The 20,520-nt window shown below is 45.5% G+C and overlaps 1 long non-coding RNA gene across 1 annotated transcript in view; it reads right to left on the reverse strand.

Annotated features, from left to right (window-relative positions):
- LOC132243301 (uncharacterized) overlaps positions 1-20,166 on the reverse strand; it is a 31,000-nt gene extending 10,834 nt beyond the window's left edge. The window contains exons 1-2 of the long non-coding RNA XR_002088406.2: positions 14,683-20,166; positions 13,787-13,952 (exon numbers count right to left, since the gene is read on the reverse strand). This is a non-coding gene — a long non-coding RNA (uncharacterized LOC132243301). The remainder of the gene's footprint in view (positions 1-13,786; positions 13,953-14,682) is intronic.
- Between the last annotated feature and the right edge of the window lie 354 nt (positions 20,167-20,520).

Below are 20,520 nucleotides of genomic sequence, written 5' to 3' on the forward strand. Positions count from 1 at the left end.
CATGGACTTGTTCTGCATCCCAAACTAAATCTTACCATGTGTATGAGAGCTGAACCAGATTCTGTTGTTTTTGTTTCCCTCTCGGGAAGTGTCCTTAAAACAGTTGAGGAATGAGATCTACTCAGGAGATTTTATTTTTAATATTAAATACAGCTCATTTTCACACCGAAATTGGTGGAGAGCCATTTGGCCTGACCACTAACGCCTCATCCAATCTTCAGAAGTCTTAAACAGTCAAAACAAAGGAACTTTCCTTAAGATACATTGCACTATTACAAGGGCAAATCCAACTCTGCCTATGAAAGCCCACAGATTTGAATGGCATACTTGGGATGTCACTCCAGAAAGACTGTGCCCTGAACTGTCCTTTTGTTTGCGAACGACTTGAGTCAGGCCTGATTGTCGATAGTTTTCTTAGCAAGTGACATTTACACCATGTGGCCTGAATGGAAAAGAACATGTTTTCCACTTCATTGGTACCCTTTATACCACTGTACCAATTAACTTTTCCGTGAGCTCTGGGTAGAGTGTGTGGTACAGCAGAAGTATTATATGCTCTGTGCTCTCCAAAAGGTGAACTTAGTCAATGGGAAGGGGAAAACAGAAAAACAGTAAAATGGCCTCCTTTTCTGTGAAGGTTTAATATCTCTCAGTGATCCTCAGTGTTTTTCAATGAAGCACATTGAGCAGAATGAACAGCAAGCTGACTGTGATACAGTAAAACACTGTGCAGCTCCTTTTCCACATGCAGTCAAAAAGTTTTCCGAGCATCTCACACAGGGAAAATGAGATGGAATTAAAATAAGTTGGCTTAAATAAATAGGTAGATGTAGGTTCAGGGAATCCACATGTACAACTCCAGTGAGCTTGACCTCATGGTTCAAATAAAATCATAGAAAATTAGGATTGGATATTATATTGTATAATTATTATGTTTATATTGATTTTTACTGGTCTACATTACTGTTTTAGTGGTACTATATGATTTAGGCCTACATATGTAAGTTAGCATAAGTCATGTCAAGTTTCCATTGTGTTTGTCAAGTCTCCATCCTGTCCCCAGGCCCGGTTGTGTAACCCATGACTCACACCTACCTCTCCTATGTAACTTGGTTCCTGAATGAATGGGGATGAATGAGGGCGCTTGAGAGACAATGGCAGTAGGTCTAAAAATAGCTCCCTCTGAATGACCGAACCATCAACACCAATACCTGGACCAACAACTCAGCCCTTGGAACCACCCTCAGCATTCAAGAAACAAAGGATGAGGCAACCCATCATTGTGCCAGGCTGCACATGCTCAGTAAGAACACCTGGAGCCCTCTGGAACAGGACTGACCTTGCCTGGACAGGCCATCCCCATAGGAGATCAGAGGCAGTCTGCCCCATAAAAATGGGTAGTGAAGACTGACTCTTTGGGACACCCTCTCCATCTGGACCAGCACCATGCCACACCACCTATCCACCCAGAGGCCCTGCTGGTGACCCCCCTCTGGACAACACCTACTGGACAAGGAAACCTTCCCAGCCTGGATAGGTAGCTATCGCCCCCACCCCCTCTTCAACCAAAGACTTGGACTCCGCTTCTCTTCCCCACCTGGACTCCAGCCCTTCCACTGAGTCTCTTTCTCCTGCTCCCATTGTGAGTGTGTGTGTGTGTGTGTGTGTGTGAACCAATAACTTCATGGGGCTGTGTAGTGTGTTGTCTGTTTAATAAACCTGTTATTTTGAAGCCCCGAGTTGGGTTTTTGTCTGTTTCCTGACTGTTTCCTCCTTGCCACCACTTATCTGCCCCCCCAGTCTCTAAGCTGTCAGCCTGTTTCCAGCCCCAAGCTCCCAGGTTTCTGCCTCTCTCTCTCTCTTTCCTGGCTGCCTCCTCCTTGCCACCACTTATCTGCCCTGCCCCCCCACCCCCAATATCTCAACTGCCTGCTTCAGTTTCCAGCCCCAATCTACTTTAAGTAATCCCAAACCTCAGTTCCTCAGCCAGCTTTGCTCTAGTCCACTGGTTCTAATTTTAGTTCTGGCAACTTTCACTCTCTACACTTTAACTCACTCTCTCTCACCTTAACCTTCCCCCAAGTATCCCAGGTACCCCAAGTGCACAAATATATACCATGCCATCCACGTTAGGAACTTACCTATGTGTAGGTGGGCTGTATGTGTGTGAACTGGTGAGTGTGTGTGCGTGTGTATCTATCTATCTATCTATCTATCTATCTATCTATCTATCTATCTATCTATCTATCTATCTATCTATCTATCTATCATTGTGTGCATGATATACGAATTAGTGATCTGTGTATGTGTACTGAGTGTGCAGGTATTGACAATTGATTTTTGACTAATTTTTAATGTGTAGTGTGTATGTGCTTGACTTGGTGCTAGGCATGCATGTGCCTAGGCTGGTTTGGATGTGTATGTACCTGAGCTGGTAGTGTGTGTGTGTATGTACGCACCTAATAGAGTTGTGTGTTTGTATATGTGCAATTGTGTCACACCTTCTTGTCTAACAGTGCAATATTGAGATCCTGAGAGTTGGCCTGACCCCACAGGGCAACAAATCAGAGCCCAGCCTGTACTGATGTGTGGGATTGTTCAGTCCTAAATGCAGGACTTTGTACTTGTCCTTGTTGAACCTCATAAGATTCCTTTTGGCCCAGTCCTCCAATTTTTATAGGTCACTCTGAATCCTAGCAGTGCTCTCCATTGTATCTACTACTCTGCACAGCTTGGTATCAGCTGCAGTCTTGCTGACTCTATGTCATCTTCTAGATCGCTGATGAAGACATTGAACAAAACTGCCCCCAGGATCAACCCCTGGGGCACTCCACTTGATACTGGTTGCCAATTAGCCATCGATCCACTGACTACTATCTGAGCCCAATGCTCCAGCCAGTTTTCTACCCACTGTACAGTCCATTCATCCAGCCCAGACTTCCTTAGCTGGCCTGCGAGAATGTTGTGGGAGATTGTATCAAAAGCCTTGGTAGAATCAAGGTATACAACATCCACCCGTCTCCCCACATCCACAGAGCCAATCACTTTGTCATGAAAAGCAATCAGGTTGGTCATTCATGACTTGCCCCTGGTGAATCCATGCTGACTGTTCCTTTTTCTCCTCCAAGTGCTTAGGAATGGATTCCTTGAGGATCTGCTCCATGATTTTTTCAGGGATGGAGGTGAGACTGACTAGTCTGTAGTTCCCTGGATCTTCCTTCTTCCCCTTCTTAAATATGGGCACTATGTTTGCCCTTTTCCAATCATCCAGGACCTCTCCTGATCACCATGAGTTTTCAAAGAGGATGACCAGTGGCTCTGTAATCTCATTAGCCAACTCCCTCAGCACCCTCAGATGCATCCCATTTGGCCCCATGAACTTGTACACATCCAGCTTTTCGAAGTAGTCTCTAACTTGTTCTTTCACCACTGTTGGCTGCTCACCTCCTCCCCAAACTGTGCTGCCTGGTTCAGTAGTCTGGGAGCTGTCCTTACCCATGAAGACTGAGACAAAAAAGGCATTGAGCACTTCAAACTTTTCTGCATCCTCTGTCACAAGGCTGCCTCCCCCATTTAGTAAGGGACCCACACTTTCCCTGATCCTCCTCTTGCTACAGACATGCTCGTAGAAATCCTTCTTGTTACCCTTCACATCCCTTGTTAGCTGCAACTCCAATTGTGCTTTGGCCTTCTTGATTTCATCCCTGCATGCCCAAGCAATGCTCTTCTATTTTTCCCTAATTATTTGTCCATGTTTCTACTTCTTATAAGCTTCCTTTCTGTGATTTAGTTTACTGAAGAGTTCCCTGCTAAGCCAAGCTGGTCTTCTGCCATACTTGCTAGTTTTCCTGAGCATCGGGATGGTTTGTTCCTGTGCCCTCAGAAGGCTTCTTTAAAGTACTGCCAGCTCTCCTGGACTCCTCTCCCCCTCAGACTGGCTTTCTAGGGGATCCTGCCCATGACTTCCCTGAGTGAGTTGATGTCTGCTTTTCTGAAGTCCAGGGCTCTTACTCTGCTTCTCTCCATCCTTCCTTCCTTTCCTCAGGATCCTGAACCTAATCAACTCAGGGTCACTGCTGTCCAAGTTGCCATCCACTATATATACTACATTCCCCACCAGATCTTCCCTGATTGTGAGCAGCAGGTCAAGAAGAGCACAGCCCCTAGTTGCCCAGTCCAACACTTGCACCAGGAAGTTGTCCCCAACACCCTCCAAAAACTTTCTGGATTGCCCATGCACTGCTGTCTTGCCCTCCTAGCAGATGTCAGGGTGATTGAAATCCCCTATGAAAACCTGGGCCTGCATTTGGGAAATTCCACTAGGTGTTTGAAGAAAGCCTCATCCACCACTTCTCCCTGGTCTGGTGGTCTACAGCAGACCCCCACCATGACATCACACTTGTTGCTCTTCCCTCTGACCCTAACCCAGAGATTCTCAACAGGCCTATCTCCAGCTTCATAGTGGAGCTCTGACCAATCATATAGTGCAACTCCTACTCCTCCTCTCCCCTGCCTGTCCTTCCTGAACTGTTTGTACCCATCCATGACAGTACTCCAGTCAATTGAGCTCCCACCGAGTCTCTGTTATTCCAATCACGTCATAACTCCGTGACTGTGCGAGGACTTCCGCTTCTTCCTGCTTGTTTCCCAGGCTCCGTGCGTTTGTGTACTGGAGGTAACCAGTTGATTGCCTTAGTTTCTCAGGAAGTGTGAGAGGACCTTCCCTGTTGCCCCCTCCTGCTTGCTCTCCCTCCAAGTCTCCCGCTTTCCTACTTATCTCAGGGCTTTGGTCTCCATCCTCCAGTGAACCTAGTTTAAAGCCCTCCTCACTAGGTTAGCAAGTCTGTCCGCAAAGACGCTCTTCCCTCTCTTCATTAGGTGGATTCCATCTTTTCCCAGCAATCCTTCTTCTTTGAAGAAAATCCCATGGTCGAACAAACCAAAGCCCTGCTGGTGACACCACCTGTGCAGTCAGGTGTTGATCTGCAGGATGCACCTGCTTTTTTCCAGGCCCTTTCCTTTGACCGGAAGGATTGACAAGAACACAACCTGAGCCCCAGACCCTCTCACCCTTGTACCTAGAGCCCTGTAGTCATTTTTGACATGCTCAGGGTCTCCCCTGGCAGTATCATTGGTGCCCATATGGATGACACTTCTTTCTTTTGTCTTATGATTGTCTTATAATGTGTATCATAAGACAATTATAAGACAAAAGACATGCAGTAAAAAGTAAAATCTAGTTAGTGGCAGAGTGAAACCCTTTATAATTATTACCTATTTATTACCACTGGGCATGTCTACATGTGCAATTAATGTGACTGAATATACTCTGGTTCAATTTGAGCCAGACTAAACTAATCCCTGCATCATCATAAACATGTGTGTGGCAATTAAGGTGAAGTAGACTAATTTACTGCATTGCCAGATACCACGGGACAATCCAGCAGCACAGAGAATTAGTTTACTGCACCCTAATTGCCATGCATATGTAGATAGCGATGCTTTACTGTGCATTAAATTAGTCTTCTTCACAGTAAACTGTCTTGTGTAGATGTGACCTGTGAATTGCAGGGAGATCAGTATTTGTTAGGTAGTAATGAGCCATAAATCCAGTGTCTGTATTAAGTCCATGCTTTTTATTATCTAGTAGAGTTATGGATTTATGTTCCCAGACCCATCTTCTGGAGATATTTTGTAAATTTCCTTTGAGCATGAGAAATTTAAGGTCAGAGAGGGAGTGGTAGTTCTGTGAAAAATGTGCCCCTAGTGGTATTCCTGAATCTCTGTCCTTTATATTTTTGTGAGTTTATTCTGATGTGTTCCTGCCTGTTCTTATACTTGGGGAGGCCAGAGAAAAAAAGAGCTCCAAAAGGCAAAGCAAGAAGATAATAAAGAGGTGAAGACTGAAGCAGAGGTGCAGTAGAGACAACGGCTTTCAGCAAATGGACGGGCAGATTGAGCTACAGAAGAGATGGGAAAAGCAGAATAGGAGAAGGTAAATCAATAATGATGCTAAGGCATGGTTAGTGAGATAAAGGTGTCCAAAGAAATAGGGCAGAAGAGTCTGTATTTAAAGGTGATCCCCTTTCCCAAAAGGAAAGCACTTCAGTCTTTGAAAGCTCAGATAAAGGAACCGGAGAGGAACCACAAGCTTTTTGACTGGACAAGCAAAGAAGATGAACAGAGAAGGGTCACTAAGGGTCAGAGAAGGGTCATTTGACTCGTGTTAACATTATGGAGCTCTGGCTCAGGCCCTAATGGTAATGGGTGGGAAGACAAGAGTTGCATCACTAGTGTACACTTCAGCAAAATGGCACAACAATAATTTAACTGTTTGATAAGATCCACAAGAGGGAGCTCAAAGTAAGTTAAACATTTCCACGTCTGTGGCAACATTCTGAAGATTAGAAGAAACATTCTGGCCGCACAAAATAGTTGCTGTACAGGAAGTGTACAGAAGAGCTGACTCTGTCCTGCATTTACAGCTAGCAGGTAGATGATGGTGGGGCTTTACATGGGCACAGATGTCCACCCTTGTGCTGCACATGACAGAATCAGGGCCAGATGTCTTACAACAAATGGAATGATTAGAAACAGATGTAGGGCCAAATTCAACCCTGGTGCAGCACTACTAGAATCAGTGCAAGTTGCATACTGAGCAGAGGTGTCCAGGAAAGCCAAATTCAGACTTAGTGTAAATGGTTCCAGTGAACTCTGATTTTCAGCCATACAGTATTTAGAACCAAATTAAATAAGTCATAATTCTCTGAGTTTATGCCAGGGATCTATTCTGCGTGTAATTTATGGCAAAGTCAAATTAATGTGTGGTCCTGGTCACTGAAAATGTATCCATATATCCTGTCAATCTTCATTTGAAAGTTCTTATTTCTGCTTTCTGTAATGCTCAATATAATTATGTTTAGGCTGTAAAGAGACATAATAACAGAAACATTTTCAGTGTTAAGTAGCAACAGCATGTTTTAATTGTATCAGGCTGTGGAACTGATCGCAGATGTGCCGATGTTCCACCACAGTCATAGCCTAACAGCTGGACTTCATGCTAGAAAAAACACCATTTTAGCCAGCACATTCTTATACACTGTGGCCACATCTACACGAGATGCTGACTGCGCAGTTGTTACTGTGCAGTCATTTAGTACTTGCGTACACAAGTACTAAATGATTGCTCAGTAACCAGTATTACTGTGCAGTAGTGTCCCAAAACAGCTTCTTGGTGATGCTTACTGTGCAGTAGCTCATTACTACTGTGCAGTACCTTGTTATGACTGTGCAGTAGCATCATAACACTCTTCATTCCATGCAATGCTACTGTGCACTAGTGACAAGTTACTGCGCAGTTAATGTCTTGTGTAGGCCTGTTTATCATAGAACTGCTAGGACTATAAGAACCTCTGCTGGGAAGCTAATTTGGTCCCCCCTCTATATGGAATAATCAAGACACTATGATGACAGTGGCTTTGGGAGGAGAAGGTGCTATCCAGGTCCTAGATTAGCAGTAAAGATTTCAGATGCTTTTTCACATCCCACTGAAGTCAATGAGAGGGAGCATTTTCATTGACTTCATTGGGAGTGTATTTGGGATCTACTGATTTGGTTTTGTAAAGTGATCCATCTTTGAGCCCGCTCTAATCTAGTGAAGAAATTAAGTGCATGCTTAGGAGTTAGGCATGTGAGGGATTCTACTGATGTAAATGTGACTTTTCACATGTGTAGATTTAAGCATATGCTTACATGCTGGCTACATCATAGCCTGAGTGCTCAGCACTTTACAGATTTATGCCCAGTAGGGCACGGCTACTGACTGTGTCCAATCCCACTCCCACTGGAGTCTACAGGAAATACGTTGTTTACTTAAATAGCAGGAAGAACATCAGTATATATAGGTCTGATCCCACAATGTGCTCAGGATTTCTTGTGTAGTCAGTGGGAGCATAGGGAACTTAATTTCTTAGGATCAAGAGTGCTTAACAAGGTCTTAGGCTATGATTAGGTTGCATTTGTGGGGGACAAATGAAATCAGCATTTCTTACATATATGAAAGGAAAACCCTGTGTTATTTAAAGCAAGATTTTTCACTTGGCTTTTTCTAGCAGGTACTTGAGGAACAGTATCCGGGGCTTATTTTGCTGTTATCCTCCTGTAGTTCCTTAATGTACAGTGACAGAAACAGGGCTAAGGTTAAATAAATAGTACATCATAATATTTCAGCTCACTGTGAGGTGAATAGGAGATAGTTCAAAAGTTCAATGAGTTACCAGCTCTCCCTCATGTTCTTTATCTCTCCTACTAAGGCTGCTATTAATCTAGATAATTCACTGAGTACAGAAAATAATAATAAGTAGAAGATCATCATGTTGAAAAATGTGCTGTAGACCAGCATGGCAATTTGGAAGATTAATTCAGTCCAGCAGGGACTATAGCTCCTGGCTAGAGTTAGACTGGACACCAATTACTGTTTGCAATCGCTCCTTCCACAGATGAGGATTGGGAAAACACCTGCTATGCATGAATAATTCTCCTGGAGCTAATATGCTTCCATTCAGTGCTGGTTAACGCTATTCATTGCACACATGTGGTGATGATAGCAATGTGATTAATTCTGTTATTTTGGCAACACTCTGATGGACTACATTTATTTAACACCTCTGGCCACCTCACTTGCATTCTGTTCATTAATCCTTCTCAGCTAAGACTGCTGTTTATACTCCAAACCCCTCACTACTCATCAAACAGCTGTCTCCCATTTTGTTTCTTTTTTAAGGAATCTGCCACAAAAATGTGGGTCAAGTGAAAATACATTGAAAATAACATTTGGGGGTAGGGGCTGTCTTTTTATTATAAGGGTCTTAAGTGCCAAGCACTAGAGGGGTCTGATTCTTGACTAAGGCCTTCACAACATATAACAATAAAACACAACATGTTTGTTATACGCAGCCTTGGATCAGTGACAGTAGCTAGGTGTATCTTGCAAATTACCAGTGCTAAAAGCACAGGGTCAGACTAACTACTTCAATAAGCAAATGTAACCATTGGAGTGACTGCACATTGACCCGTGTCATACAATAGGGGTATTAACTTCTATTTCCAGGCTTCTGCCACCTGACCAAGGCCAGGGTTACAGAGGTTAATGAGCTGGTGTTTTCTTTTACAGAAGACTGATTTCAATTGATTATCACTGTGTGCTGTGATCTTGTTAGCTGTTCTAAGATTAGCTTGATAAGGATTCCTCATGGCATGGATGGGAGACCTTCAAGGAAAATGCAAGTGTGCCACAGGAAATGCTATTCTTAATTCATTTGGTGTGTACTTCTCTCCAGTTCAGCACAGGAGCTGACACAGTGTTAAAGGGCACTGTAGCTAGAGAAAGGTAAAGGAGAGATCAAGTCAAGAAACTGATAGCTTGGGATCATCAATGCCCCTGTGACACTTTTTGGAAGAGTAGACATATTGGTCCAGGGACTCTGATCAAATTTCAATGCAAAGTTTCATAATCCCTGAAATTAAGATGGAAAAGTTTAAAAGTTTAACTTGCTTATATGCCTCGTGTCCTATTTCAGTCCATATCCTGTGTAGTTTTCATACTTCTCTCACCTTGTACAGTAAAAGCAGACTAAATTTCACTTTCTATTTGCAGTCAGAGTTGGTTTCCTGTTCTCGTGCATCACTGTGTTTGAGTTTCCAGTACTGTAGGTAAATTCTTCCAAACTTTAAAATGTTGCCTGGACACTGATTCTAGTTGCATTACGTTTTATACATTTATGATTTTCTCTCCACCACCCCATAACCAAAATTTGGGACTGATATTTGTCATAATGTCAGTAAGAGAAGGCCCATCCTCTATTGTCCTGTGAAGCCTTCTAAGCATTCTTTTTCCACTTTTGATTTGTATTCATCCAGTTCTCCTGCTTTCGTATAACCTGGATTCCCCAATCCAAGCAGATGTATATCCTCTCATTTCCATGCCACCCCCAGCTTTGAATCTCTCCTTCTGTGAGTCTTTGATCTTTGTTTCAAAATCTTTAGGGGGTTCTCTGTTTACTGTGAAATTTGTTTTTCCCCTCTTTTCTCCCCTATTCAAGGTTTTTGAACACCTTCAGGAGTGAGACAAAAAACTTACACTGAGATGCTGGCACTTTTGTCTAGTTCCCCAATCAACTTGATCTCTTCACTTGCCTTGTCAGGCTTAAATGTCATTGTGCTATTCATGTAGATGTTTCAAGATAGCTTACAGTCCTCCCTCTTTTAGTGTTTCAAACTGTACTTCTATTTCCAGCATGTCAGAGGTCCTTTCATATTCTCTGTAAAAAGCTGCTCTGAGCAGCTTGTTCTATTCAGGTGCCAACTTCAGAACTTGAGTCACTTTGGACAAGCCACTGCTAAAGAATTAATTTGTAAACTGCCTGTTGTCATCTCAGATTACAGCTCAGACTTTTGTGTGGTTCCTTCACCAATCCATTTGTGACTGTCTTGTATCTTTTCAACAATAAATTGATGGGGGAGCAGAGGGGAGAAAGCTATCATGTCCCATTATGTAGGAGAATTTGGGGCTGGGGTGGGGAAGGAGGGAGACTATGCAAGGACATCAGTGATTGTTCAGATTGGTCCAGCAGTCCCTGCAGTGGATCACCCACTCGGAGGAGGACAGATCAAAGAGGCTGCAGTAGCAGTTCCATTTGCTCTGTGCAGACTGGAGGAAAACATTTCTTACCCTCCACCCTCATGAAGGGCCCTCAAACATGGCCTGGCCCTGTGGTTTTAGTTCTGGTCATTGGAAAGATCTCATACCTTACAAGTGTCACTGAGCCATGTCTCAACCCCTTCACTAGTCATCCTCAAATAGCTGCCTCTCACTTGCTCCTTTCTTTTTTAACAAGAACCTTGAATAGAAACAAGGAAAGGTGACAGAACAGATTGAAAATTATACTTAAGGGGCAGGGATTAGGTACTTGTAAATACTAATTTTCAGGACAGGTCCCCAGGGATCTTTGTCTTGCTTGCCTGTCTCAGTGCTATGAGATGCTCATCTCCTATCGATCTGTCTATTGGACACAATACACTGCCAGGTCTCCTTTTGCTACTTTCAGCTAGTTCCATGGTAGCTCAGGTCCTTTCCTATGTTTGAGCCCTTTGCTTGGTGCACCTCCCCACTCCTAGCTGGCAAAACCAGTACCTTTCCTTTACTCAGACCTTTCTCCAGTGCTCACCCCAGCTTGCGGCCCCAGAAATGCACATTCATTACAATAATTACCAAACATATCCAGTGACTCCCTGTTCCTTCCCCTCCCCCAGCTACATTTGCCTTCTGTAGAGTGCAAGCTCATCAGCACAGTTTGGGCCAACTCCTCAGCTGCTGCAAATCCAAAGAGCTTGATTAATTTTAGTGGAGTTAAGCCTGTTTACGCCAGCTGACACACTGGCCCACAGCCTTTTTTTCTTTGTGTCTTAAACAGCACAGAGCCTATTGTTAATTCTAAATAAGTACTAATAAAACAATAGAGTATGGCACTTGGAACTGTTCTGGTCTCTAGCAGATCAGCAGGCAGTAAAAAGATTCATGGGGGGATACAAAACTAAAAGGCCCTTGAAAGGGGTTTTATATGATCCATGAATGGCAGAATGGAACAATCAATGGCAATTTTGCACAACCAAGGGGTTTTTTTTCAAGCAGAGGCTACATAAAATGTTAACTAACTGATCAAACTGGTCTCACATTAATAAGCAATATGTGACTAATAGAATGCTGAAAGGCTGGCAGGGAGAGAAAGACATCAGCTCATCAAAGAGGCATTGAGATTTTTACTTTAGAAAAATAACATAATTCACCAAATACCATCTTCATGAGATTTGTGCTGGCTTTCACAGGCACTAATGCATCTGGTGAAAGAAAGTTGTCAGTATTGAAAGACATTTAGATCTAAGAGGAAGCACAACTGTCAGCAGAGACAGCAAAGCAATGACTGGGGTTAAGGCCCATCCGGGTAGTAATAGCTGTGAAAATAAAATTAAAAGGGATAAAGCAGCATCTTCCATCTAAAGGAACCTCTTTTCTTTTATATTAACCCAAATATTGTTTTCTCCCCCCCCTTTTCTTGATTGCAAGTTGGCATTAGACAGATTCTGGAACCACAGTTAATGGATAAGTGGATTTGTCTCATACTGCAGCTTTACACAGTGTGCTACTGTGGGCGTTACTAATTGCTAAGCAGATTTAAAGTGTTCTTTGAGTTACAAACTGCAGTATTTCTGCACATACTGATTATTATTCATCTTTTCCAAAACACTATGGACCTGATCCTGCAATCTGCACTCCTACTAAAGTCAGTGCTGTGGGAGTTTTGCCTGAGTAGAGATTGCAAGATTAAGACCCAATTAAAATAGCTGTAAATTTGAGCTGGGCAGCAAACAGTTCCTCCTCTCTCCTCTCAATCCCTGGAAACCTTTTTAAATGCTTATGAGGTAGAACTAGGCCTCAAACTGCAAACTCCCACATCCTAGTTCAGCACCCTAACAACCCAGGCTATGGTCTATTCTGGGATCCATCCATCCTGGAATTTGTCTGTCTGTCTCTTTTTTCCTCCTCCTCCCAGTCCCTTCATTTTTCACCAGAAATTGCATCCTTGACCCCCTCAAAAACCCTTTCCCAATCTCAACTAGTAAATTCCCACTTTACTGGAAAATTCCCAACCCACTCTACTGAAGGGTATAATTCCATGAGTCCTAGAGAGGTTCATGTACCTCCTCATAGCTCAGTCTGATTCTGGGGTTGGGATTTTTTGTTTGCTGGCTAGCTATTTTTCCCATTTTGATGTGGCTATTTTCATTTCTTAGGGGAATGAATTCTGCAGTCCTGTCCCATGAAAAAAAATTCCCTCCAGACCTCACAAACCTCCCTCACTGGCCCACAGCACTATTGTGACAGGAGAGTGTAGCCATGGGAGAAGGTCATGGCTGCATAAAGGGAGCTGGGGCCAGCTCCATGTATGGCTGTGACTTATTAGGACAGAGACCTTGAATTGGATTCAGTACTGAATGGTGCGCCAGCACAGAGAATGGAACAGTGGCGTGATGTGTTCATGGAAACCTGCGTTGCTAAGCAGAGAGGATGCTGTGCTTTGTACCAAGTGGAGCTTTTATGGATTATGAAGTTTCATTCCTTGAGATAAGTTACAGGAACAGAGCCTGAAAGTGACAAACGTGTGTGCGCCATGGCCTTGCTGGAGTTGGTAAGCTGGGGTATAGTCCCCTGGCTAGTCAGAGGTAGAAGTGGGTGGTTAGCAGCTGTAAGAAGTGGGCATCTGACAGCTGTGAAGCCCTCTAAGCTGCACACTAATTAAATGTGAACACAGGGCATGGGGGCAGCTGCAACACTGTTGTACCAGCAGCTTCCATCTCTCCACCCAATGAAGCCTCTGTGAGCTCTTTCCACCCCAGAATACACACACTGGCAAGAGTCACCATCAAGCCCTTTAGTGCTACCAACACCTGTTTGTTCAGAAAACACATTAAGTGAAATCCTGGACCTACTGAAATCAGTGGCCAAATCCCACTGACTGCAGCAGGACCAGAATTTCATCCGCGGTGTCCGCAAATATCATTGAGGGTGAAAAATGCTCAGTCAAAAACGCAAGCAAAGAAGAGAATTTTCAAAGGTCACAATTAGTTACTTTTCAACTGTGTGGGTGTTTAATAATGAACCTTGGGACCTGGGCCATGTTAGCCCTAATTATAGCTCATTAAATATTTATATAGCTTAATCTTTTCTCACCTGGGTTTTTTTGTTGCAATATGATGTGTTTGTGCTGCTGACCTTTTCCTTCTAACTTGGCTCTTTGTTCACCTCACAGGTTTCTGATCCACTCTCACTCGTGTTTGAAAAAGTCGGGGATGGGAATGCATCTCCCTGAGACAGAACCAAGAGCAATAAGAATGCCCTGTTAAGAAAAACAAAGAGAATTTAAGCAGAATCTCCTCTACCAAAGGAGTTTACACAGTTTTTTTCATAATGCAAAATAAAAGATTTCATGAAAATTAGCTGCTAGATGTCCCCTAAGGAATCAACTGGGACAACCACATTCATTTCCATGTGAGACCTCAGGCAGATTGGAGCTGACATTACTAGTGGTAACAGGCTAGTGCATTAACTCTGTGCCACCCCTTGCTACTACCAAGGCTATACTGGATGAACTAAAACCAGGTGGGAGTAAGATGAGCTATGCATGGTAGCAGATATTATGTTAGCAGTGCAGCCCCTCTGTTTCAAGTCACTTGTTAAAATAACCCTTTTTCCTAAAGACCTAGATGCATTATTCCTCTTGCCATGGGACAGCTAATAAAATTACTGGTCCAAATTACAAATGCAAAATAAATCATATTGATTACAATAATTTGAATAAAACTGGCACACCCAGTCTGGTGTTTGTCCAATCTCCTCTTAAATACCTCCAAGGAAGGGGACAGCACCACCTCCCTTGGAAGCATATTCCATATTTTGGCAACCCTCATTGTAAAGAATTTTTTCCCGATGTCCAATCTAGATTTGCTCTCTTTCAGTTTGTGGCCATTGTTTCTAGTTACCCCGATGGGTGCCCCCAATGGGCACATCATATCCCCTATTTCCTGCTATCCCCCCCGCGATGAGTTTGTAGATGGCCACAAGATCACCTCTCAACCTTCTTTTGTGGAGGCTGAAAAGATTCGGGTCCCTCAGTTGGTCCTTGTAGGGTTTTTTCTGTAGGCCTTTAACCAGATGGGTGTCCCTCTTCTGAACCCTTTCCAGGTTATCCACATTGCTCTTGAAGTGCGGTGCCCAAAATATGCAGTACTCCAGCTGTGGTCTGACCAATGCTGCATAGAGGGAAGGTATCGTCTGCTTACTAGACCTTTTTTGTGATGCACCTACTTATGCAAGAAAGAGTGAGGTTAGCTTTACTTATTCCTTCATCACATTGGTGACTCACTACGACTCAGAGATCCCTTTCTGCAGTTGTGCTACTTAGAGTGGCACCTCCCAGGCTGTAGGAGTGTTGATGATTTTTCCTCCCTAGGTGCAACACATGGCACTTATCTTTGTTAAACTGCATCCTATTCTGTTCTGCCCACTTCCCCAGCCTGTCCAAATCCACCTGGATTCGCTCCCTGTCCTCTAGTTTGTGTACCTCCTCCATAGTTTGGTGTAGTCTGCAAACTTGGACAGGGTGCTTTCTACTCCCTCATCCAAGTCATTAATGAAGATTATTGAATAGTACTGGTCCCAGGACAGAGCCTTGGTGGACTCCATTGCCCACATCTCTCCAGGTAGAAACCAACCCATCCACCACCACTCTCTGGGTGAGTTCCATAAGCCAATTTTCCACCCATTGGACTGTGTAATAATCTATATTGCAACTGTTTAGTTTATTTATAAGAATTGCGTGCAACACTGTGTCAAAGGGGTTTAGGTTGTAGCTGTGTTGGTCTAAGGACAAGTGTTGGTCTCATGCAAGAAAGAGTGAGGTTAGCTTTACTTATTACTTCATCACATTGGTGCCTCACTACGACTCAGAGATCCCTTTCTGCAGTTGTGCTACTTAGAGTGGCACCTCCCAGGCTGTAGGAGTGTTGATAATTTTTCCTCCCTAGGTGCAACACTATGTCAAGCCATTTTTAAAATCTAAGTAAATAACATCTATCTCTATTCTTTCATCCAAGCAATTTGTGACCTGGTCATGAAAAAAACCCAGGTTAAGCAGGCAGGATCTGCCTGACACGAACCCATGCTGGTTGCCCCTTAGCATTATTTAACCCACTGGTCCCCCACAAATGTGATCCTTAATTTTCTTAAAGGTCCTGCCAAGGATACAGGTAAGGCTAACTGACCTATAGTTACCTGGTTCCTCCTTCCTCCCTGTAACAGGTTGACCTCCCCAGTGCCATCTTCTCGGTCATCCGCGCCTTGCGTGGGGTGCCCTTGGAGCCCTCTTGGAATCCTTCTGTCCTGTCCTAATCTCGCCTGCCATGTCTTGATGGAAATTATTATGCAAGCGGGAGACTGCCTATTATACTGGGTATATTGGGGTCTCTCCTAGGATGGCTGGACCCCTTTTTTCCTCTAGCTAGGCCTCCTCATCCAAACCCACCAACCAGGGCTTGACTCCAAGACTCTAGCTTTTCCTTCCAGTGCCTGGAGGCTCATGGCTCCCTTTCCTGCTCCCTTCTGGAACACAGCACTTCCCTGCCCAGAGGCACGGGTTCCAGCCCCGCAGCAAGGGGGCTGCAAGCTCAAAACCAGGGCGCAACACCACCAGTCCAAACAAAAACAAAAATATACCCGCACCCCAGGTGCACCAGGCCTCTCCGGCCTTTTACAATCGTCCCTCGAGTACCAGGGTTTGTGTCGTCCCAAACTGTGTCCTTACTGGCACTCGGGCTTTCCGCAGCCCTGTCTCACTGTGCCTCACTGGCACCGGGGTCTATGCCCCCAAAAGCTGCGCCCTCACTGGTGCTGGGGTCTGTACCCCCAAAGCTGTGCTCTCTCTGGCGCCGGGGCTCCCACTCTGGAGTGGGTCCCCAACATGAGGCCTCCTCCGTCCCCTAATAGCCTCACCCAAACCTCTGGTTTTTAAATAGCAAAAAAAACACAAGCACCCCCCTGGCTATAACATAATTCAAGCCATACCGGGGAATCCTCCATCCCTCAGCAGTGACAGAAGCTGCTCCTGCAGTCAGGCCTCTCCCCTCTTCTCTGGGAGAGCTCCTTCCCCCCCAGCTGTTGGCAGGGAACCCCCTGCCTGGCCTCAGCCCTGGGGTTTAAATGTGAGCCAGGCCCTGCCCCTTCTGGTCAGGTGACCGCTGGCAGGTGTGGGTCACTAGCTCGCCCTGGTTGCCCCTAGCAACCTGCACCTGGGTAATTATCTCTGCTTTACGAGTAGCAGGCGCCTTAGTGCCCTGCTACACACCTCCCCCCTTAAGCCCCAGACTCACCAGGCAGGATCTTCACTCTTGTCCTCGCTCATTGACAATTCAGGTATGCTGAGGCGGAGGTTTTCAGGCACCCCCTGCTCGCCTTTTCCCCAAGGCGCATCGTGTGGGATTTTATGGGATTTGCCCCACCACGGGCAGTCCCCCCACACTAGCCAACCTTGGTAGGCTGCCATCTTTCCACAGGTTCATAGTTCCCGCCTTTGGGCCGCTCACCCAGCTTCTCTGTGGAGCTCTCGGGGGCATGCCTTCCCCTTCAGCTGCTGAACCCCCCACTCCTGCCGTTCTGTCCTGGATTCTTATCTTGCCCCTTTTCGGTCAGCTGACTAGTGGGCTGGGACCAGTCCTTAATCCCTTCCCCACCAGTAGTCTGGGCCCAGAAAGTTGTCTTAAAGGGGACGGGTCTGCTGTCTAGTGACAGGGCTAGGGTTCCCTGTTATACTCCCCTTCTTGAAAATAGGGACCACATTGGCCCTTTTCCAGTCCTCCGGGACCTGTCCTGAGTGCCACAAGTGCTGAAACAGTGGCACCAGTGGTTCCGCTATGACTACAGCTAATTCCCTAAGTACCCTAGGATGCAGATCATCAGGGCCTGTCGACTTAAATACATCCAACCCCTCCAACCTCATCCGTAACAAGGTTGCCTTCTGCATTCCATAAGAGACCTATGGTTTCCTCAGTCTTCCTCCTGTAGTTGACACCCTTGTAGAATCCCACTTTATTGTCTTTTATGTCCCTTGCCAGCTGCACTTCAAATCAAGAACACTGTGTGCCCCTGGAGGCTGGGGCGGGCATGGCAACTGTCCTCTGGTGGTGGTGGCAGTGTTGGCGGCAGGGGCGTGGCAGCGGGGAACTCCTGCAGGCAGCCACAGCAGTGTTGGCATTGTGGTGGGGAGGGGGGTGGTGAATGCCAACCAGTGGTCGGCAACCACCTGCAGACACTACCGGTAGCAATCAGGGACTGCCTACAGATGCTGCTGGTGGTGTCAGCAGTGAGGGAGAGGGGGGCGGAGGGTGGGGTGGCGAGTGGCCATCACTTTTCATAGGGAGTGCACTGCCAGTCTCAGGGGGTGCATGTGCACCCTCTACGCGTTGCCAATGTTTCAAATCATGCCTTGGCCTTTCTAACTTTCTCTCTATGTACCTGTGTGATACTCTTCCCTAGTACCATGACCACGTTTCCTCTTTTTGAATTTCAGCTCTCTGAGGAGTCTACTATCTAGCCAGACTGGCTGGAATCTTCCCAGCAATACTGGTGCATCTGCCCCAAGGTCAGGATTGGTAGAATCTGTGGGTCCCTGGAGTACTCCACCAGCCCATCTGACACAGGCACATGGATGCTAGAAACAGCAGAGTCCTTGGCCCTGGAGCAAAACAGCCTGGTGGTCTATTTTGAAGTTGAGAAAGCTGGCAGATGTGTGTTCCTGTGCCTAATTCTTTGGAAACTGTGAAATTAAAGAAATTTTGAAAAATGAAAGAAGGGAAGAGGAGGAGAAGGGAGGGGAAGGCCTCTTTACTTCTCCCCAAACTTCTGGCAAGTGAGAAACACTGATTTTCAGTGAGCTGTACTCCTAACTGCTCCCTTTTGAGGAGTTCTCCAAGTATTTAACCCAAACTGCCTGGCTTCACTCCAGGATGTGTTTGCCTTTTTTCCAGTGTATGCTTCATTGCTTCAGGGCTATCTGAGTAGATATGACCTCTCGATTTAAATGCTGGTGGGAGCCAGGAGTGCCCCATTTCAATATCAGGTCACAATGAGATCACATACCCATTATAGCAGCCCTACCTGCATCTCTGCTTCTGCATGGGCTGCTTTAGAGGAAAACAGGGAGGATTCTTATTTATTGACATTTGGCTCTCACAAATATCTTGAGTTGCTGGTCCCCCGCGCTCCTTCTCCCCTTACACCCCATCCAGGTGCCAACCAGATCTTACAGGATCATCAAGCCACCAGTCATCTGGTGGAATGATGATGCATGCAGCTAGGAAGTCACTCTATGAACTGTGCTCGGCTACAGCTTACAGCCTTGACCAGTCAAAAAGCCTACTCTGGCTTTATCAAAAAAATCTCTCACCTAGTAACACCTGGGTTTGTGCCACCCTGGGGTGACGACACTCCATGTCAATTGTAGGACCACTACTATCTCCTATTAGTCTATGTTATGAAGTCCACTGGCTAGGCAGTCCATGCCTGAGCTCTGCACAGGATGCCCAGAGTCTTTCCCTCCTTTGGCCTTGCCTAACAATGTCAACCCCTTTGCTGTCTCTGAAGCCCTCCATGTCCCCTTCTTTTCTCAGTCCTCTAAGGGTTACCAGCCCAGGCTTAGTGCTTCAGCCCCCAACTCAATTCTTTTAGTTTTTAATATCAGTGACCAGTGAGGCCAGTCTGGCATACCTTTAACTTGAACGCAACAAGGATTGCCAAGCTCAAAGCAATAACACGCCCTACCTCTCTTCCCAGAACAAACTCACAGTTGCTGCTCGTGGTCCTGCTGGGGAAGGTGGCATCTCTCTGGGGCTTTGCTCATGGTGCAGGTTGCTACCTCCTGCAGAGCTTGGGTCCCTAGGGTTTGAGGCTCCTCAGGGCCTCTAGTCTGATGAGTAGGCTCCTCTTCTGCTCGTTTCACCCCTGCTGGGGCATGCTGTAGCCAGGCTTCACACTGCATCTGCTATGGTCCTGGGTCTCTCCTCCCCTTCTGCCGATGCGGGGCATGCACTTGTGATGTATGCCCCAGCATGCCGACCAATCTGCAGGCAGCATGCACTGACCAACCAGGGTGGATGCAGTGCCTGGAGTTTTCCTGTCTGCACCACTGCCAGCCCTTCAGGCAGGTCCCGGGGAGCTGAAAGGCGCCAGAGATGCTGCCTTCAAGGCTTCACCACCCTGACGTCACTGGTCTATTGCTGGTTGGGGAATTCCCTGCTGTGACACACACCAAGAGCTATTTTGACCTCACCTGTCATGGAATCTGGTGAGGAGATGGATCAGACATCCAAGGACTCTAAGATCCAGCGGATTTGGCTGTTACACAGTAATCGCCTCAGGAGAGCCAGGCTGAACAGGTTATACTGAGGAGCTCTGCCCATAAGTATTATTTGCTTTATTACAGTACTCCTGCATAGGAGGATTTAAGCTGATTTTTATGCACACCGGCTGTCCTCTCTCCACCCACTTGATATTTAAGCCCCATATTCCCCTTAAGCTTAAAACAGTGTTTGCTTTAAAGACTTAAAGCTTTACAGCATTGTTTCCCTGAAGTATCTGATCCTACAAACATTGCCTATACTTTCTATCTCTCTCTCTCTTACCATTCCCACATTGTGGTCCCCTTGCATTGGTTATACAGGGGTTAAACAATCAAACACGCTGCACAGAAAACTTATGGAAGGAGAAAAATCACTAGAAAGGATACTCTGTCTTACAGTTTCATTGCACTGAGTTTTTAGTAAGATTGAGTTTTCATGAGGTAAACATGAAATAAGACTAGAGATTTGAACGAGAGGCAAAGTGGAGGAATGGGGAGTTGTGATATCTTTTATTGG

The sequence above is a fragment of the Alligator mississippiensis genome, chromosome 2 (genome assembly GCF_030867095.1).
Source record: "Alligator mississippiensis isolate rAllMis1 chromosome 2, rAllMis1, whole genome shotgun sequence".
Taxonomy (NCBI): domain Eukaryota; kingdom Metazoa; phylum Chordata; order Crocodylia; family Alligatoridae; genus Alligator; species Alligator mississippiensis.